The sequence below is a fragment of the Malurus melanocephalus genome, unplaced genomic scaffold (assembly GCF_030028575.1).
Source record: "Malurus melanocephalus ecotype Western Australia unplaced genomic scaffold, MMel_1.1 scaffold_273, whole genome shotgun sequence".
Lineage (NCBI taxonomy): Eukaryota > Metazoa > Chordata > Aves > Passeriformes > Maluridae > Malurus > Malurus melanocephalus.
In genome coordinates this window covers 683,965-705,195 of record NW_026623505.1, presented here as the reverse complement: position 1 = coordinate 705,195, position 21,231 = coordinate 683,965, and the positions used below count along the sequence as shown (strand labels likewise).

The 21,231-nt window shown below is 38.1% G+C and overlaps 1 long non-coding RNA gene across 3 annotated transcripts in view; it reads left to right on the top strand.

Annotated features, from left to right (window-relative positions):
* Window positions 1-21,231, top strand: part of LOC130579422 (uncharacterized) — a 219,209-nt gene that overhangs the window by 19,283 nt on the left and 178,695 nt on the right. Inside the window, exon 1 of one of the 3 annotated variants that reach the window (XR_008965992.1) lies at window positions 8,081-8,092. The exons of the other annotated variants lie outside the window; for them this stretch is intronic. This is a non-coding gene — a long non-coding RNA (uncharacterized LOC130579422). Of the gene's footprint in view, window positions 1-8,080; window positions 8,093-21,231 lie in introns of those variants that run through there. 3 annotated transcript variants of the gene reach the window in all.

The following is a 21,231-nucleotide window of genomic DNA, read 5'->3' as shown; positions in this document are numbered from 1 at the left end:
AAAGGCGATTTTACAAAAGGAGCTTGCCCTGAGCTGTACAACWCCAAGGCTTTGCTTTAAGCAGCAGGTGAGGACAGAGCTGCTGCTCACTGGTGTTTGCTGTTTTGTCTGGACTTGATCTTCTGGTTGTGGTCATTTTTCATTTCTTGTGTAATCACTCTGTGTTTTACCACACTGAGCAGGCCTTAGTTCATACACTGCTGTTTCTCTTATTTCTTCTTTCTCTYCAAGCTCCCAAAGGAGCTGGCTTTGATTCAGTTAGACTCAAAGGAAATGTGATCTTTGGAAAAGAGCTTGCTCACCTTCCTGCAGTCTGAGCAGCCCCTCCATTCAATYCCTCAGCCCTTCCTTAAGGTGACAGTTCTTTGTGTCACAMTTCTTATCTTTGTGTTCCMTTACTTAGCTGCCAAGGGATTTGCATCATTTAAAAGAAAAACAATACAAATCTCAAAGCTTCTTTAGGACTATTGTGTCTTATCAATTATGTTCAGTAACTGTGTTCTAATTCTAAAGGCAGTTCTCCTACTTGTCCGTAATTCACCGCTTTCCATTATTGATAGTTTTGGTTATCTTATTCCTCTGGAAACTGTTTAGTTATAAAATATTCATAATTATAACGTTGGTGCTATGATTAAAGTCATGTTAATGCTGCTATTAATAAAGCCTTCAATTGCAAGTGGTAAAGTTTATATTTAGCTAATATTTGTCATAATGAGATACAGACACAAAGACTGTTTTGCACAATGAAAAATATTTTATATGAGAAGATACTGCCAAGTCTTTTTTTTTATTTAGCTGTATCCTCTAACCATGTCTGTGAGACATTGAGGAGCTGTCAGGAGAATTAAATAGCTTTTCTTATTACAAGAATATTTTGTTTCCCTTTGAAAACAAAAATTTGAAGGCTTAATCTTTGAATTTGTTCTCACCTTGGAAAGTGTTTCTGTTTTGACCCTGAGAGTGGCAACTTTCATGCAGTTCTGTCTTCTGACATCTATGGTTAATTGCTTTCTTAAATGTCATGGTCATATCTGCACATGTTTTCCTTTAACCAACAGATACTTTTACAGTTTTCTGCAACAGGTCACTGTTGTGGTCCAGACTTTCYGCAATTTCTCTCCCTTCCCATCTGGGATACCACACTTTGTGTGACTAAGGATGGGATAGAGTATGTAGGCAGGAGGAATATTTTATTATAAAGTTATTTCTTTCTTTGCTGGTTAAAACTCTAGATGTGCTCTCCTTTGAAGTACCTCTGAATAATTTCCTTTATACCAATCTGTGGTATTAGATCAAATGAGGGCTTGACAGAGTTTATTTCTTGATTTAYTTGTGATAATCCTTATCAAGGCAATGTGTTACTCTTGTGTTTGTCAGGGGTTTGAAATGTTTGCATTCAGAATGGTGCATCCTGTGCTGCCTGCTCAGTCTCACACAGAYCCTTCCATACATTAGACACAGCTGCCAAATCTTACGTGCCAGGTAAATCTGGATGAAGCTCTGGGTTTATTTGGTGTCTCATGCTGAAGCAGATCTGAATACAATGGTGTAGTTGGCTGCATGCAGGTCCCTGGCCATGTGCATGGACCCATTTTTAGTCTGCTTGTACAGACACAGAATCACCTCTAAGGTCAATTCAGAGAAAGTTAAATTGTCCTCATGTGCCATGAACACCTAAACACAAAAGCAGGAGTGAACACATATGAGATGTTCTCATATGTGAGAACTTATTAATCCATGGAGTAGAGTCCACAACCGCTTTCTTCCCCTCTCATGGGTGTTTCAGGGTGTTACTGTTATGTCTGTGTCTTGCTTTGAAAACCCCTGGCTGAGAAGGGGTGATGTCATGTTTCCTCCAGTACTCTCATTTCATCCTCATTTCATGGGATGGGATCTGTGCTTTGTGACAGGAATCACTTCACAAGCTGCTCAGCAGGATGAACCCACCAGCAGGTGACCAGCTCAGCTGAAAGAGTTTGTCAYCACCAAATCTGTTTCACACTGAGAACTGGGAGAGCACAATACCTAAAAGGCTATATAGAAATAACTTTTGTGGTTAGTGGTAAATTAAAAATGAGCATTCAAATAACTTCTTTACTAGGAAAAAAAACCCACCAGAACATGAGGATTTAGCCATATCCCTTTTAAAATGTTGTGTTGAARGTTTAACTTGAATTGTCCCAGTGCTTTCCTTACTTCTGCTTTCATCAGTTTAGCCAGGTTCCTAAACTATTACAGCTTTCCCATTCCCAAGTATTTACTGGCTTGCACTTATTCTGATGTTTTCCCTTTCTGTATCAGTGAACCCGTAATATGAAAACAACAGACCCAGGTTTAARTGATGAAGTACTCACTGCATTTCTCCCATGGAGAAGTGTTTTCTGACCAAACAGTGGCTACTGCAATGAATCTGTGAAATGATCATCATTGTGAAATATTCTGGAGGGTACTCACTTTGATATGAGCAGTAGGAGCCTGGCTGATTGCTGGCAATTAATTAGTGCAACACCATATGTTAGCAGACACACAGCAGATGTGTGTGTGTGTGTACATGGCAGAACAGAGTAGAAAATTCTGCTGTTGGAGTTCAAGCAAGAGAAAAGGCTAATTTAAGGCAGAATCCAAGAATACCAACTTTGATTTGTTTTCATGCAGCTTTCTGAATGATTAAAAATGTTATTGTTTTTGCTGTGGTTATTGTTGGGTCACTTCTACTGGTGTGACTTCTTATGTTATCTTGTTACATGATAAMTCAGACATATTTTTTAATTTCCACTGCCTGGAGTCACACATTCCAAAGCCTGTTGTCATACAGCAATTGATCCATTGTTTTTAAAAGTCAGACTTTTAGTTCTCATAGAAGATTTAGTGTGTTTAGGGTGAGGTGCAGCCCCATGGAAGATGCAGTTCCCACAAATCTTGCAATTTTTGTAAAAAGAAGGCAACTGGAAATCACAAGAGCAGGTTKGAAACAGGGTCAAGAACAGTACTGAAAAAGAAAATGGCTCATTTAAAGAACATGAGGAACAGAACAGATCGACATGTTCCTCCAATCTTAGTGGATGTTCTTCAAATCCTATTCAATAGCTTTGGATGGACTTTTGATGTTTTTTACCAATAGATTTTATAAATTTAAAAAAGCAGCAGGAAAATATATTGGAACKGTGTGATTAGCATGTCATTTTCAAAAGTGCCTTGCAAGAATTTCCTGTGCTTTAACGAGCCAGAGTTCTGCCATCTCTGTTGATCTTTGGGARCATTATGCCTGGATGAATATCCCTGGTGTTGTCATGTTATCTCACCATTCTGCAATGGATCTCTCTCCCTTGGCCCTAACCTGCCCGTTCCTTTTTTATCTGCCATCGTTCCTCTCTTGCTTTTCTTCTCAGTTACACCGAAAAAACATTTCTGCTATAAGTAGCAATATTTAAGATTAAGTTTAAAGATGATTGATCTGGCATATAGACAATTTAAAGGTATATAGGATTTTTTTTTGTCCTTCTTAAAACCAGAAGTCATACRATGTTTTCTTTTTCTTATTTTAAGTTATTTTCTGTTGAGGTCTTAGAACCTGCATCTTTAAATTTTTGGCTTTTCTTCAAGGTCACACAACATGTCTGTCTATTCTCTGCTATCTCTGAGGTCTTTTTTTTGTCTCTTTTATCAGTGGTTTGCTTCACCACTTCACCACCATCAAGGGTCATCTGCTCCCCACTCTGGCAATGCTCTGCAGCATTTCACTGAATTTCACTGAATGAGACACAGCAATGTTTGCTTAGTGAGTCTGAGGGGAACCAAATGAGCTCAAAATATATCCAGTACTTCCTCAGACCTGCTAGGAAGCCAAAATCAGAACTTCTACACCAGGGTAAGAAGAGTGAGGATGCTGTGGATGGCAGGGTTTGTGSTTAGCAATATGTGTCTCTTCCATGGTTCAACTGCAGGAAGAATTAGATGGCAAACAGATAACACAAAACCATCCACAGGAATTGAGAGCTGCCATCAGCTTTGCCACGTGAGTGATGAATGACAATTGGAATGAAAGAGATGTGTGCTCTGGGGAGCCTTTAACAAGAATCTCATGAGAAAAGACCGAGATGTGTGTGCCGTGTCTTGTGGGATGCTGGTGGATCCAGCTAAATGTGCTGCAGTATGAGGCAAATACCAGCAGAGGTCATGGGAGCAGGAATAAAGCGTGGAGAAGGCTGATGGACTAATGAAAAGTATAATCTGTGATGGGTAAAAGRTAAGGGCTGCAAAGAAAATCAGTCAGAGCCGAGAACCAAAAGAATGCAGTAGATCATGATTCTGTAGAATACATCACACTAATTGCAAACTTAATGCAAGTGTCACCTTCTCACAAACAATCCAAGTTATAAATACAAGTTACAAGGTGCATCAAATGCCAGTGCAGAATTATCTGCTAATAAGGTGTAACTAAATTATCTAATGATGAAAGAATAATTGGGAAGCTATATCAAAAATGAAATTCAAAAGCCAAGTGCCATTCATCCCAATAAGAAATGACAGGTTTTTAAATAAAGACCAGATTTATATTGAAGGAAAAACACTTGATGAAGGTAAATTCAATTTGTTTATTCAGGCTTCTCTTTGTAAAGTTTCARCATCGATGTATGTAAAATTTTCATGATCATATACACTAAAGTTGTTTTCATTTGGTTATTAACTTATTGGAATTACTTCTATTGGAGATTGGGAAGGTTAGGCTTAATTAGGAAACAATTATATTCAATTTAATTATCAGGAGAAACATTCAGGAGTCAGATTTATGTAAAATCTATCAGACTGTATGCACCGTGCCATCAGTTTCTTAGGGCAAATAAAGATAGATTAGGAAGAAGAAATTTCAAGTCTACTTGTTATTGTAAATAGTTTAACAGTGCTTTAGTAAAAAAACCCAYCATTTTTGTAAAAGTACTGGAGSTCTAACCAGGAAATAGCAGTCAAAGAGGAAGAAGGAAAAGCTTACTCATACCTAGCTTTGTGGCCTTTCTTCGACTACATCAATGAAAACTACAAACCACTGGRATGTAAAAGTGRAATAATTTTAAATACCAAATGCAATACAGGGCAATTCTCCTAAAAGCCTTTTACAGTTTAAATGGTACTTCAATGATTTCTGTAGAATGAAGTTTAACTCCTTTAGAGAAAAATGTTTAGTGTTTAATGGATCTGCTGTTGACCAATCTAAAAGAATTGAGCCACTTTAGCAATGGTCTCGATGTTTGTAGAGTCACATTTAATTTCTGGTCTTGTTTACAAACGTATAAATTTTATTTTTGGAGTTTGCTTATGACCTGAAAATAACAAGTTTGAGACTTTGGCATATTTTAGCCAGTGTTTTAGTTGCTGAGGAAAGTAGCCCACTTTTTTTTGGAATTTTTTTTATAAGAAAAGCTAAAAAAGATATATTTTTGGTGGAACAGGTTGTGAGCAGGAAATCTGAGTCATTAGAAGCTCTTTGGTTATACTGTGATGAATTGGACTTACTGAATTTCGCTGACACTGAACAGAAAGAGGTGACCTAGCACTACTTTTCTGTAGTCTTTTTTCAATATAACTGGTCAGCTATAAATGAAAATATACTATGACTGTAAAAGGAGCAATRAAAATGATCCCTTGATAGCTATTAAAAATTCTTTCTCTAGAATRTCTGGTTGTGATAGAGATGGCAGGAGCAGAATCAATTGTAAGACCTTTCAGAARAATGACAGATTTCAGAGATAAATATGAATATCTGGAGGGTGGAGTAACTTTAAGTTAGAAAACTTAATTTCTAGCACTTCCTTTTCATATCTGTGTAGGCAGGATTGGAGTGATGGCAGCTGTCATCAAGCTTGCATACTCTACGTGGCAATATGATCTGAGGAAAATTAGTATGCTCTGTGACTTTTATGACTTCTGCTTGGGAAGTCTTTGATCCTAAGCTGTAATTGCAATTAATTACTTATAAAGCTATAAAATTTTAATGATTGCTTAAAAAAATAATTCTGTGTTTTTATAATGAGATTCAAGGTGATGCCTATCCCAATTTGCATAAAAATAATTCTGGGAAAACCCAACCATATGACCTAAAAAATAACTTGTAAGATGTGCACAGGTAAGATCCAAAATTTAACTTTAGGTATTACCCTGATCAAAAGTGAGGCTTATCAGCTATTTTAGAGGCAAGGAATTTGTGCATTAAAAGGTGATAAATTTAGCAGTGGTTGATGGAGTAAATTMCTTGGAGTGAGGGCAACGCTGAGAGTCTTCAGGGCCTTTGTCACTGCTCACATTCTGGGATCCTTTTTAACTCTTGCTGCTGAAGCAAGCAATCCTTTCCATTGTGTATATCCAAATGATCTGTATCAGGACATTATGAAACAACCTGCAACCATGGATTCAATTCCAGCTGAATGATTTTTTTTGTGAATGCCTGCGTTAGGGAAAACAATGGAGCATGAGAAATGCTGCCTGATAAACCTTGATATGATCAGTGATCACGCAGCTGTGACTGGGATGATTTTCAATATTTGTGGATTTTTTGATGTGTGATCCAAGAGTGTGCTCCCACTGCAGCATTGGGAGAATTCAGCTTTGAAAAGAAGYTCCTCAGAAGATACAACTGATAGAAAACCCAGGGTTTTTCATGCCAGGGCTCACACACTGTCAGGGCAGAGCARTTAATGGTGTTTGATGGCAGTGACGCATTGTGGCACCATTAGCATTTGCCTTCCAGCTTCACCTACTTCAGGAAGCAGTAATAAGTAGCTCGGGCCACTGTAACTTTATTTTTAACTGTATATTTYCTTGCATTTGCAAGTTGCATGCTCRTTTGYCCTGTGCCTCGGGATAGCTGCCCTTTTCCCGTGGTTCAGCAGTGGTTTTGTACTGCCATGGGTTCCACATTTACCTTCCTCCTGCCTGAATTATTCAGGCAGCTGCCCCTCTGTCTCTGTTTCCACTGGAGTGATGTGTGTGTCCCCAGACCAAAGGGAACAAGYAATAAATGGACAAAAATGCAAGTTCTCAGTTTTGAACAGCAGCAGATACCACAGAGGCAGTCAGTCATGAGGAGGGAGGCTCAACATCAGCTCTGGGACATCACTGACATCTCTCTATGTCTCAGGAAACATCAGACAAAAGCTCAGCTGATTTCTTTGAAATAAACCAGAAGGTGAACATGTGGGGAGATATCTAGAAATAAAAAAATCTATTCAACATATCTCTAAAAAGTTTTGATCCAAAGGACATATCATGGACTAAAATGTGGGGGAAAAAAAAGCAAATTAGTGCCAGAGGCCTGTGACAGAACATACTGGGACTTTGCAAAGACAGGAGATTTCCATCACACCTTGTAATGTCTTGTGGATGTAAATTGGAGCTGACAAACAATCTATTAAAATTTGGAATGTTGTGTTTCTCACTCAGAATAGTTGGAATCAGTTTAAGATTCAGCTTTTGTAGGTAACATTTATTAGTTCCAGGGGGACCTGTGGRTAGAAGCAGAAAAATAATTGGAATGGTGAAGAGAAGCTGTGTCTATATAAAATGGAGGATGAATTTTATAAAATGTAGATTTTAACTTTCTCCAAAGAGTTTCTAAGAATGTTTTTTTTGTGAAAACTACAGAAACTATTGTTACTTGGAAGCAGATAAAAGGATATTTTTTTGTGACTGGGCTGGGATTTCTTGGGGGAATGATGGTTAAAAATTCCTTATCAGTTTGTTCTGCTTTGCACAGAGAATGTGGGCYCTCCTGCCTGCTGGTACCATTCCCTCAAGGAGGTTACTTCTTGTTTTCTTCTGAGGTGTATTCAACCAACTGTTTGTGTTAAAGTGGGAAAATAGGTTAATTTTATAGRAAAAGCTGTTGCCAACTTGGAATTTCCCCTCCTTTTCCAGTGCAACATTTAAAAGTGGACAAAATTTTGTCTGTTAGCCAAAACCTTTATTGTGTTAGTGACCAGAGGAGTTGGTGAGTTAGGTGTTCTGGGTGAAATGAGCTGTAGGAAGTAGCTCAGAGTACTCAGTGACTTAAATTTAAAGCATAAAGGCAAGCACAATAAATTAAAGCAAAAGAAAAAAGGTCCACATAAAAGTGGGATTTGTAGCTTCACAGGGGTATTTTTGGAGTTAAAAAGCACCACCTAAACAATACATTAATAATACATTAAGATAATGTTTTTAAGGAGGTAAAAAGCAAGGATGACAAAAGTACAGAATGAGTCAGTGGTAGCCAATGGAAAAGTGGAGGATCCACCCCAGAGGGGAATGAAATTGGTTGTGACTCAAGTGTCTGAAATACTGAGCTTCTACTCAAGCTCTGATTTTAACAGGGAAAACAGTGACAAGAAGTTGAGCATTTAGGCTGCAGTCTGAAACCTACTGACCTTGACAAAATTATGCTTATTAATTTGAATGCCTGCTGAATTAGCCTCGTGATAAATAAACATAAGGACCTAAAATAAGAAGTGTGTATGAAATGCAGCCTGTCAGCCTGGTGATATGCAAATGAGGAGGACAGGACCTAGTTTATCAACTCACCATCTTTGTCGCCCGTTTACTATTTAGATCCTTAGTTACCAGATATAATGAAGCAAATTTGTGCTTGACAAATGAATATTGATGAGGAAATGACTCACAAGTTTAAAAAATTTATAATAAAGRGTATGGAAGAGGGTGCCTGATTTCATAAAGGTATTACACAACCATGGGCTGTGGAATTTCTGATGATAAACCTCTTAGAGGAAAACCACCACCTGCTCCTGGGAGCTTCCAGTGGCTCTCTCTGTATTTGGACTGAAATCTTTAGTTTTTTCCCAGTTGTCTGTTTTTCAGCTTTGCACAAGTTCTGCTTGAAGAAAAGAAAATAGAAGAATTAAACATGCTACTTGAATTGAAGAACAAAAGTGCTTTTCTTTTTGTTGCTTTAAAAGGAAGTTGTGTAGAAACCCTTTCTGCCATCTGAAAACAGGAGGTGGTGAACAAAATCTCCCTGTCCAAACCTCACACTCTTTACAGGGAAACTCCAACCTCTCTTCTCACACAGATACTGCAACCAGTGAAGGGCACTGAATATTTTGTAATGGGTTATGACAAAATATGTCTACAAACCATTGGGGAGTGAGGAGCAGTGASAAACTTGTCATGAAATAAAAGTGGSAGCTRTGTAGCTTTTTGGGTTYGGGTATTTTCCCCCATTACAATTAAAATTGTGCTTGCTGATTGTAACATTGGTGGTGTTTGCAGTAACCTGGTATCGTTTCTTTTTTTCCTTTGTTTCCTTTCACAGGAAACTGATTMTGCTAAACAAGCTACAGCTTAACAAACTCTTTAACTAACTTTAGCAAAAAGGAGGGGAAAATGAATTTCTTACAGAATCAGAGTACTCCCTTGAGTCTTKTTACCTTAATCCATGGCTATGAGCATCTTATTCCTGTTATTGACCATTAACTCAAATTTATAGGGAAAACCCCTTCAAGATAGCATTCATCCATGAAACAGGCTCTTCCCTACCTGAAAAAAGTCTGCCTTAACCTGGCCCCCTGTCAAACCTCTTGGTTTATCAACCATTGCAAAATACATCTTCAAAGCATATTTAGTTTGCAAAGGAAGCTGATGTCGAATCTCTCTCTGTGGGCATTTTAAGCTCGTTGTTTTGTTCTGTGTGATGATGTTTTCTATTGATTATGACAATCATTAATGTTCTATGAAGTGCTGCATTTATTTGCTTGATGTTATTCCCAATCTTTTCCAAACAGCCCTGCACTGGGCATGGCTGAGTGCCTGGAATGCTGACAAATATCACTGTTCATGGATGGTTAGCAGAGCAATGAGCTAGGCACAGGAGAACATACTGTATTTTTGAAAGCCATAAGAACAAACGTATTTCTCTTTCAGCTCTTGCAGAATGTGAATGAGTTTTTTTAGCTGGCAATAGCAGAAAGAGATTAATTGGTATGGCAAATACAAGCTGCATTTTGCTTGAGCCTTGGGCAGGGGCAGAGCAGAACACAATGACTTGTTTTCTGACAGAAAACTCCTTTTGCACCTCATGAATAATTCAGTGAGTTAAGACTCACTCATAATGCACCAGAATGTTTAGGGGGTCTTATGTGTCTTATATGTGGTCTAGAGCATGGCTCAACCTGGAAATGGGGCAAGCTGCTGCTTCACCATTTATATACAATTCTTTTCTTGTGAGAAAGTATTCCTTTGCTTTTCACTGTTTTTTTTTTTAACTGTTTTTACAGTTGCAGCTCCAGTTAAAATTTTCCTGGGCAGTGATGATGACTAATAGATATTTTGTTAATGTATTCATTTCATGAATTTTCAGAGGTACCTGGGACTGAAAGTGGGTAATGAAGTACATAATTTAAACTGATAATACTYTCTGAGATGGTTAGTTCCTGTGTTTATCCTATCAGCTTACTGCTTAAAAGCTGAAAATTCACATAAAGTTTCTATCTAATGATTTTTTTTTGGGGGGGGGGAGGGGGAAGAAGAAAAGGTAAAAGAAATGAAAAAAATAATCAAACGTGATGAGTTTATATAGTTGGCATATATTGAAGCTTTGAGATCAGAATGTTTTGGGTTGCAAGGGACCTTAAGRATCACCTGGTTCCACACCCTGSCATGGGCTGGRACCCCTTCCACTGCACCAGGCTGCTCCAAGCCCTGCCCATGAGAACTTCCAGAATCTCCATTTCAACCAACTGGAGCTCCATGCAGCTTTGAGCAGCCTTCTCCTTGAGGGAAGATCTTCCTGGAAAGCCTGAGGAGGTTGCAAAAGGCTCTGGCACAGGTCAGAAGCCAACTTTGTCCATGGATTCAGTCAAGCCCTGGGCTTGCCAGGGACAGAGCTGCACTCAGGGTTATTGGYTTAGGCTCAGAGCCATGTGAGTGGGAGTACATGGCCCTTCCCATCCTAAATTCCCTGACCTCTCAACATGTCCAACTTTAAACCAGCTCACAGCATGTAATTTTTTTTTTAAAAAGAGAGGTTTATCGCTATTATTATTATTTTTAGAAACACTGTATTGACTTTGCTGCAGGCAGTAGGTAGCAGGATAACAGTGCTGTGACTCAGGAAAGGATTGTTAGCATTCAGTGAGGGTAAATGATTGCTGCTAGCATTCAGCTGGAATAAATGATTACTGCCAAGAGACAGCTACACTGTGAGCTCTTCAGCTGTTCTGCTTCAGTGTTACTGCTCAGAGTTGAAGAGCCTTCCAAAATCCTGCATTCAGTCTTCCAGAGGAGTTATCAGAATATGAGATTTCTACTCTTCTTGGGGAGTGAAGGGGTGGAAAGACTAAGTCTGTGTTTAATATTTGGCAGAAGGAAAAAGCTGTAACAGCCTGTAACTGCAGCAGTAACTGCAGCAGCCTGAGAAACAATTCATGCTCTAGATTGTTGCATTATAAAGTTGCTATCACTTACATGTTGATTGTGGAGGAAAAGATGGTGAATGGTTAAAGGAGAGACATGTTTGCTTGTGAATTTTTGAATGTGGTACCAAATGCAATTGGCCACCTACAGACAGAATTCATTAATACCAAATATTATTTAATGTTTTAGCAGCAGAAATTTAYGGAAAATAATTGGGAAAAAAAAGCATCCAGTCTATTTAACTCCTTTCACAGAAAATCTTCCTTTCAAAAGTTGCTATGAATTTAGGAAAAGTGTGGTCTCATAATCATAGAATGATGGCCTATATCTACCAAAAAATTTCCCGAAACAGTAAAATTAAGTCATTCAGTCATGAAGCTGGAGAGTCACTTTGGGTTGTCTCATTTATTGGGAATGATGACTGTTAAAGATCCCAGTGAACACACAAGTTGTAATCACATGGCCTTTCCAGCTTTAATTGTGCAGGTTTAATGCCCAGTCCTTTGCAAACTGAATTCTGACCCCTTGGAATGTGCACCTTTAGCTCAGCTCCCTGTGTAGGATGTAAAAAAAGCAAAGTGGTTATGGAGAGGGGCAGCCTGTCAGAGCAAGGAGGATGGTTTTCCATGGGGAATGGACCTGCCTTTTCCAGCATTGTCCATCTCCTGTCCATGCCCTGGAGCACTGGGATTGTCCTGGCAGCAGCAGGAATGAGGAGCAGTGCCCTGCTGAAAGCTCTGGCTCTGTGACCGTTCCCAGTCCAGCTCCTGCTCCTCCCCAGCTGGATCTGAGCAGGCTGGGATCAAAAACCCTCAGCTGGGCAGAGCCCTGGCAGGAGCTTCAGGTAGATTTGGAATGTGAGGCCACATGAAAGATTATTTCAGGCTCGCAGGAGGCAAGATAGGAGAGAATAATGCAGGAAATCTTTAATAATGCAATATATAAAAAATTCACTATAAGATTTGGTTTGACAAGGATCTGTCAAATTTGAGGATTTACCATTACCTCTAAGTGGCATAATTATTCCTTTGAACTCAGGAAGAAAATAACTGTTAAATGGTGTACACAAAAAAGCAACTGTCGTATAGAAATCCTTCAGTGCACATGCTCATTTGAACTTCCTTACACAATCACATTATCCCTGTTACTCCTGTTGGTTTCACTGATGTATTTCCCATATTAATTTCCTTGTTTTGTCGTAAAGGGATTTACTTATTTGAGTTAAAAATTCTCTGCCAACCAAAGGCCTTTATTTTATTTTATTTTATTTCAAATAGCAGAATGAATTTGCTGTTAAAAAGCATGTTCATGTTCATGGCTCCTTTCTGGAACTCTACAAGTATGAGAAGGCAGAACTTTTAGCTCTCATCTTGTGCCAGCTCAAAACCAGGTATGGTATCTGGAAGAAAAAGTAATGGTTCAAAGACCTTTGTGAATGTGCAAAATGCATTACACAGTTTGGCTTTTTCAAAAAGGATCCTTGCCAGTTCTTCAGGTTTCATTTTAGGCCACCAGAAACAACCCCATTATTTTGTCTTAACAGTTACAGAAACCCCTAATGCAGCCTGTATTGGAATGCACTTCAGTAGGTTTTGAGCCCAGAAATTGATATGCTGAGTATGTCCCAAGTTTATAGCAAAGTGCTGAGGGAAAGAGCTGCAGAATGGAAATGAGAAAGGGTCAGAGTAGCACTGCAACGCTGCTTTGTAGAGTCATCTATAGGTAGAATATTTTTTTWWTWWTWWTTTTYTTTTTGCATCCTGAAGGCAAAACATTTTGCTTGTAATGCCTCAGAGACAGGAACTAAAAGAATGTACACAAAAGTAAGATCATGCATAGACTAAGGACCACAGATCCTGGTAGTTTTATTAAACTTTTCAAATTGAAAGCATGAGACCAGGTTCTTGACTCATTGGAATGGCTCTGTCAGGAAAAGGTATTCGACTGTTGCTCCAGCAGTGACTGATACTTTTTCCAATATTGATTTTGTTTTCCCTGCTGTTGCTGCTGTTGTGTTTACCCCCTGCTTGTTTCTGCCTCCTAAGCTGGCTAATATAGCTCAGTGCCTATAAATAGGTGGTTTTTGTTGAAAAAAATAATKCCTGGAAGCAGTCACCCTCTGATGAGCGTTTAAGTGGCAATCTGAGATCACTTACCAGCATCTGCTGGTCTGAGATTCATTGTCATTTGTAATTCATTGTCTTAAGTAATAGTATTTTCATCAAGATATATTTGAAAATTGTAGTTTTTCATAAAGAAAAAAATTATCCCTGTGAAAATTCATTTAAATTGGCAAATTTGAAGGCCTATTCTGGCCTATAGTTCAGTGCACATTGCAGAATAAGATATAACAAAGTAGTTATTAGTATGTTTTTTCTTTGAACTTATGAATAAAGGACTTCCATAATTATCCAGAATTCTTTCCTTCCTAGAGTACTTCAGCACATTCTTCTAACAAATATCCATGATCTGTATTTTTTCCTTTAGAAATACTGTAGAGTGTGTTCCAAAGTTAAATCAGAGACAGCTCAGGGTGCACTTTTGAGATGTACTGAGGTAGCCTTGAATCAGTATTGATTTCATTTCTCACTGTCTCTTTGAAAAATACATACTTTGGATGTCCTGGTTAATCCTGGAGAATCCTAAGAATGGAGAAGAGAGGAGGMATAGCTCCTATTTCTAAGCCATAACTCCTTTCCTATGAGGCAAAACTTCATTATACATTTGTTCCTCTCCTTTCACTCTAACCTTGACCTTTTCAACTAAGTATTTAATTCAGGATATTAATAGTCTCACTATGTTYGTAGTTTATGACCTTTTTGTACCATTTGTTACACAACTTTGAGAAAATTGACTTAAGGCTTTCTGAATACACAGTCCTCTGAGCAGGAGCCTGCAGTTTGTTTTTCAAGGAAGCATTCTGATATTCTGTGACAATTCCCCTCTACTGAACAAATTTGCAACTAAACCTTTCAACTCCTTTGTTTGTGCTTGCTCCCAAAGAAATTCAGWTTTTCAGATGGAGGACTGGTGGCCCAGCTTTACAGCTGTGTGTTTTTATCACTGGAGGCTCTTCAAAGAGCCAACAATGCATTGAAACCTTTGGTAGCTTATGCAGGAAAGTGCATTTGAGGATAGGGTTTTTTTAAATGAATTTGATTTCTGAAGACCAGCTGGATTTTCTCTTTTGAAGGTGTCCACAAGTTACAATCTTTATTTGCTTTCAGTGCCTGTTTGCAAATACCTCAGCTGTTTTGTGGTGCAGTGACTGAAAAATGGGAATTCACTGCTCCCAGTGTTCACACCTTCAGGTGTTCATTCCTGCCTGCCAAWACTGAGTATTTGAATCAGGGGATTAAAAGAAATTAGGTGCCCAAATTCCTTCTTACCATACAGACTTCTGTTCCTGGTTTCCAGTACATCCACAGAATTAGTTTTCCTTTGGTGTAATTCTTAGGATGTGTTTATAACCTTTTTGTATAATTCGTCCTTAATTGCCTTTCATTCCCGTCTTGGTTGCTAAAAATTGTTGCCTGTGTGTTTTTACAATTGTTTTTGCTTTGTTTATTTCATGACAAAAATAACAGAAAACCTCTCACAAAACCATAATTTGGGCGGGCATGAGAAACACACTGTGCATTCTGAATGCTTTCAGAGTTTGTCTGATGGAGCCCAAGTGGCCATTTGTGTGTGAGGAGTGACCAARCTGCCTTTGGATGCAGTGCCTCAGTAATCAATCTTGCTTTTGACACCAGTCCAGGAGCATGCTAAGATTGTACTTATGATGATGAATAGCAGAGCATAACTGATGAACTAGCATATTTATTTCATCACTGTAAAAGGCATTTTATAAAGCTTCTGCAGGCCCACAGTTGTCAATGTTCTCTTTATAATGTTTTATGGTTTTCTTTTCTTCTTTTTTTTTTTTTCAAGGAATACTGTGTACTATGATTCACTTGGCAATTTCCATTTGCACTGTTACAAAAATCTCATAGCTGTTTGATTTGAGAAAGRCTAAAACCATGTCCTGTCAACTTTTTGTTTTGTTTTCTGGTCTRTAACCTTTGTGGTTGCTTGTTGCATGTGGTGAAGTAAGACATTTGACGTAAAGGGCAGCCTAAAACTGAATTAATTTGACTTTATAAATTAATAAATAGTATGTGGATGCCAGYATGTATTCTCAATTAAGAGATTGACTGTATTTTTTTTATTTATATGCTTTCTGTCACTTGGTGGTAGACGGATTTTTTTAATCTGGTAGTTCTTGACGGAGAACACGGTGAACTCTGCTTGCAAATAAGGAGGAGTTTGGAGTGTCAATAAAATAAATAATCAAATGCTGAGATACAACGTGGACAGTGCATTTGAAAATGTAAGCTTTGTATAGATGAGAAAATGAATCATCAAGAACTGCACTGGCCTGGTTTGGGCAGCATCATCTGTGAGGGGCATTTCTCTGCGTTCTCCTGTGCACATCATGAAATAACTTCCACTTGCAGCAAGTCCCACAGCTTGTCTGTACATGCTTCAGAGATAATTGGACCATGTATGGGTAGATGAGGTWAAAAAAGTATARAATGAAATATTCTAAAGCATATGAGGAAACAGGAGATTTTTTTAATTCATGGTGGAACATGGTGGGCAGGAAGGCTTCARAATTTTTATGAAACATTTCCTCTTMATAATCATCTTGGACACAAACTTACTACAAAGAATATTCCATTAAGCAGACAAACTGTAAGCTCCAGAGTGATATTTTTATAGTGACAAAGTTCAGTTCCATTACTGAGAAAATGAGAACTTGGCTCTGCAATCAAATCAAAATGTGCTGACTGTAGCACTGGCCCACAGATTTAGTGAAGGACTTGTAAAGAAAGACAGTTAAAATAAGTTTTTAAGTAGTTTTCTTGTATGCTAGTATGAGTTATGTGCAGGAATGTTTGCACATTTCCAATTAGATGATTCCATTTTATTTTTCTTTTTAAGTGAGAATGGTTTTTCATTTTTTTAATTTGATTGTGAAGTGTTCAAATTTAACCTACTTATAACACAGATGAGTCTTAAAAGTGAGATTTACAATAAGGTTACTTTCCAATTTGTGATGTCTGTGGACACTGCATGAGGCAGCCCAACTCCATTCCATCTGTTCTATCAGAGGATAAATGATGATGGGTTTATAATCTAAATGAGGAATGATATAAACATAATCCTTTAAGTTGAGTTTGTGTAAGGTGCTAGAAAAGAGTGAAGCTTTTGTTTCTTCATAGAAAATTAAAAGAAAAATAAAGCTTGCCATGTCAAAAATAAATTGCATTACTCTCTATGGCAGCTGAGAAGGAAAAGGAGCATCTGGTTATCTGGCAGTGAGAGCTGTTCTGTTTGGGAGTTAATTATATATGCACATAGAGATATCCTTACTCTTACAAAKAGGAGGAACTGTATTTTATTTAAAATATATAAATAATCTTATATTTGTCCAGAATAAAATTCTAAAAATCCTTTACAGAAGTAATGGTCTGGGATATAAATGGCCTCTAGCTGCACAGTAGAGTTTTCATGTGACAGATATATTGTGAAATAGGCATGGTCCCGACCGAGCAGGATTTATGACTGTGAAGGTCAGCAAATGTTGTAATAGTTTCTTTCTAATTTGAAGTTTATTGTGCTTATCTAGATCACTCTGACTTGCACATGGATTATAAATGGTAGAGTACAGATGTTCTCACAAATTTCAATGTGTGTAACCTCTTAAGTTGTTTTGGTGTTGTTAATAGAGGTGTAAAGCTATTACAAGATCAGTATCAAAGATTCCAGAATTTCCTTCCTCATCAGTCCCCATATAGATTAAGAAGTTACTCTTCTTACAGACAGCAGGAAGGCCAGRAGGGTAAAACATACATTGATTTGTTTGAGTGTGTTTTATAATGTGTTTGCCATTGATAGCCTCGTTGGCAACCAGGTTCCTCCCAGGCAGCCACAGCCTCTCGTTCAGCTGCCCCAATCAGCTTGGCTGAAGAAAACCAATATCAGATAACTTATCTGACTGATTGATCTAAATGGGAATTTGCATATCCTTCTGAAAAAAAAACCTGCAAGTGGCTGTTTCTGTAAGCAAGAAGCTTCAGATTTTCTCACTGAGGGCATTGCTGGTATCTGAGAATGGCAGCTACTTTGCATATTGTTAAATAGTGRGCTATTTTCCAAGCCCATAAAATTAATCTGGCATATCCAAGTATTATCTGCTCATCTTCACAGTGGTTTTGTTRTGCACCCTCAGAAAGCAGCTAAGGAGGTGTAGGATCCTCTTCTTTGCCTCTTCTGGCAAAGGACTTTGCCGGCTGAAACTGCGTTTGGGCACCACTGTCCCCTATAGATCCGAAACTGTGGATTATTGTCTTTGTTTTGGCTGGGATGGAGTTAATTTTAACTGTGTTTTGGATTTGTGCTGACAAGTGTTGCTGGCACAGGGTTGTTTTAGATCTTGCTGAGCAGTGCTTGCACAGTGTCAGGGCATTTTCTCCCCTTCACCCTCTGAGTTTTTTCCCTTTTACACGTCCATTTGCCCCCCTGTTCCCCTGCAAAAGGATGAAGGAGGGGCTGGGTGGGCCTTGGCTGTGGCTGGGGTTAAACTGTGGCATTGTGCAGGTCTTCCTTGGAATCCTGAGAGCTTTTCCATGTCCTTCTGCTGGCAGTGACCAGAGGAGCTCTGCTGACATTCAGCCTGGCAATGGGCACATCCTGCTGCAGCTTTTGGCAGCMAAAGCTGCTCAGACTTCCAGGGAGTCCCACTGTACTTAAATTAGACACCTGAAAACAGAATCCAAACTTCTCAGGTGTAACCTGGCAGTCTGGTAAGCACAGAACACGGTGACCTTTTTTTTTTATTTTCCATTTGGAGCATAGAAGAGGATGAATTTAAAGACACAAACACTTTTTGTCATTGTGACAAATTGTAAAGCCTAAGAACAGGTCATGCAGAACAAGTGATGGGCCTCCTGTAAATTCTCCAATATTTTTYACAAACAGAAGTAAGGGAGGTATTGAAATACCCCATCATGTGGGATTCAGTTAGTCTAGAATTGCACAGTGTCTAGCAGTGGCACTGGGATGGCAGCAGAGCTGTTTCTTATCATCCGTCACCTACAGAAAAACAAGTGAGGAATTCTGTATTTGTACTTTCTAAACACTGGGAATAGATTCCTTTTATTTAGAAAAATACTCCAAGACTCCCGATACTCAGCTAGTGATACAGATCAAAGATTTTATTAAACAAATCATGTTGAATAAGCATCATAAAACCAAACAAATCATATATTTTCACAAAGGCTGGCACTGCAGTGTAAGGGTGTTCAGAAAGAGCCTCACACCACAGTGCAAAGGAAGGATCAAGGCATCACCTGGAACTGGCAGGGCTGCTGTTGCCTCGTGAGATTTASCTCATTTTTGGTGCATTTTCTGGCTTTTCAAATGGTCAAAGACAACTTCAAGGACTAAGCAGTAGAACAATATTTGTTTGTAAAAAGTGTCTTTTAGAGGAGGGTWTTCTATTATCTCAAAGGCTGAGGGGATTTTAGTGTTTAGTCTTACATTTTTATTCGCAGGAAAACAAAGCTCTGYAGACTTCTTTGGCTGCCTTAAGTGCAAACTGTGTGGAAATTTATGGTGAATAATGAGAATTGGAATGGTTGGAGCTACATGCCAGTTTCGGCAATGTTTTCATTAAAAATAAACATTTGATCCTGCCCAATATAGGGTAGATATCTCTTTACTCACACAACCTTTCCTTGCTTATTTTCTGAATTTRTGAGAGACTGGTACCACATAGGTTCAACAAAATGCAATATTTAAAGTTTGTGATATATAAACTGCAAGACAATTCTGTCATTTGAGTTTTACTGATCTGTTTTCCAAGCACAATATCTCTTTGTGTGACAGARGAGTTGTTTGTCTGTTCCTAGTTAGCAATATGAAAAATCTGCTCCTGCTCACAATCACAGTCTGAGTTGCTGCTCTGGTTGTGGATCAGACTGAAGTACAGCTATGCAGGAACCCTTGATTTGRCTCGTGGGTAAAAGCTGCAGCTCAGTGAGAAATTGAGAAAAAAGGGAGAAAGTAGAAGAGTATTTGTACGAGTAGAGTTTAACCTAGTAATTTTACATGTATACATTTGAAGAAGCTGTGCTTTTTCCCAGTATTYAGTAAATGCTTTTTCCACTCTCTGTAAAGCACAGAGGAAGAAACACAGGTAGAAATAGTGAGCTAAAAGTGATGGTACTGAGGAAGGATAAAGTTTTATAGACCATAATAATAAAAATAAAATGCAACTACTTTCTAGTATTATTTTCTCAAATGACACAGGAAAAAAACCRCAGGATTTTGGGCAATCGAGTCGTTCTTATTGAGTTACATGGGCTAGATGATTGCAGGGCAGCTCAGAAGTAAACACACACACAAAGAATATCCCAGGAGTCTTGATGTGAAGTGAATGTATTTTAAGTAGATTTGGACAAAATCTACTTATGTATAAGAAGCACTAATCCATTATAAGTTTTATATCCTAATTTTTATTAAATAGGGGACAGTACATGAGAACGCCAGGGTATTAGATTTGATCTGATCAAAATGTCAGAACAAGTTACCAAAAAATATTTTTATATCTTAATTTTTTGCATTCCGTGTCTCGTAACTAAAGGTTTATTGCATTTTGGATCCTGCAGATATTATTTAGGGCAGTTTTTTCTGTTAAGTCCTTAATACCAGCACAAACTTATTTAACTGTAAAACAGTTCCAGAGAACATGCATTTTATGAAGATAATAATATCTAGACATGGCAGATACTTTAATGTTGTTATAAAATATTATTCAATAATTTTATGATCTTGTAAGGTTTATGCTAATGCTGCTCTACCAGGACCCTCCTGTGTACAAAGGGATTTAGAAACTTAGCAACTTTGCATCAGAGTAAATATTTGGTGGGGAGTGAAGAGGTTGCCTGTATTATTTTCATAATGGGTATCAGCAGCAGTAGCAAAGCCCAGAATTTTCATATCACAACGCTGAAGATTATTCCCAGGTATACACAGAGACTCAGTTCCTCCTCATTTTCAAAACCTGAACTGAGTCACAAACTACAGAGCGTAAGGAAAGCAGTGAAGTGAWGAGAATAAATAGGACACAATGATGGGCAGTGAGAGTCTGTGGGGYTGCTGTGCAGCTGGAGCTCAAGTGGAAGCAGATTTCTGAGAAAACAAACAAATTAACCTAAAACCAGAACCCCAAACTGCATCCTAAAGAGGGTACCGAGCGCGACTGGAGCCTCTTACTAATGTATAATATACAGATAAGAGAATTAAGAAATGTTATTATTTAAAAGTAACACCATGCTTCTTCTGCAAGCTGAGGTAGAASGGAGCTCTGTGAGCATCCTCAGGCAAGAAAACACACACAGGTCAGTTGGTTTGGTGGGAAGAAGCTGTTCCACTACAGCAAAAGCATAAAACCCAGCAGCTGTGAATAACAGGAAGGAGGGCAATAAATCACATTACATGTTAAAGTAATGTAACTCTCTCTGAGATTAGGGATTCTACTGCTGTTATTATCTCAATTAGGAAAAAAAAGGAAAATACATTTTTAAATTAAATAGTTACACTAGCAGAAATGTTAGCAACTTTCAGGAAGTTCTTATTTTTTAATTTTTTTTTTATACTTGAGTTTATTCCAGTGACAGTGTAATATGTTATAAATGCTTAATTCTAATTTATTTCATTTCTTTACATTGGTCTATAGAAAAGACAGATGTTCTMATTGATATTTTTATATAGCCCCTCATGAAG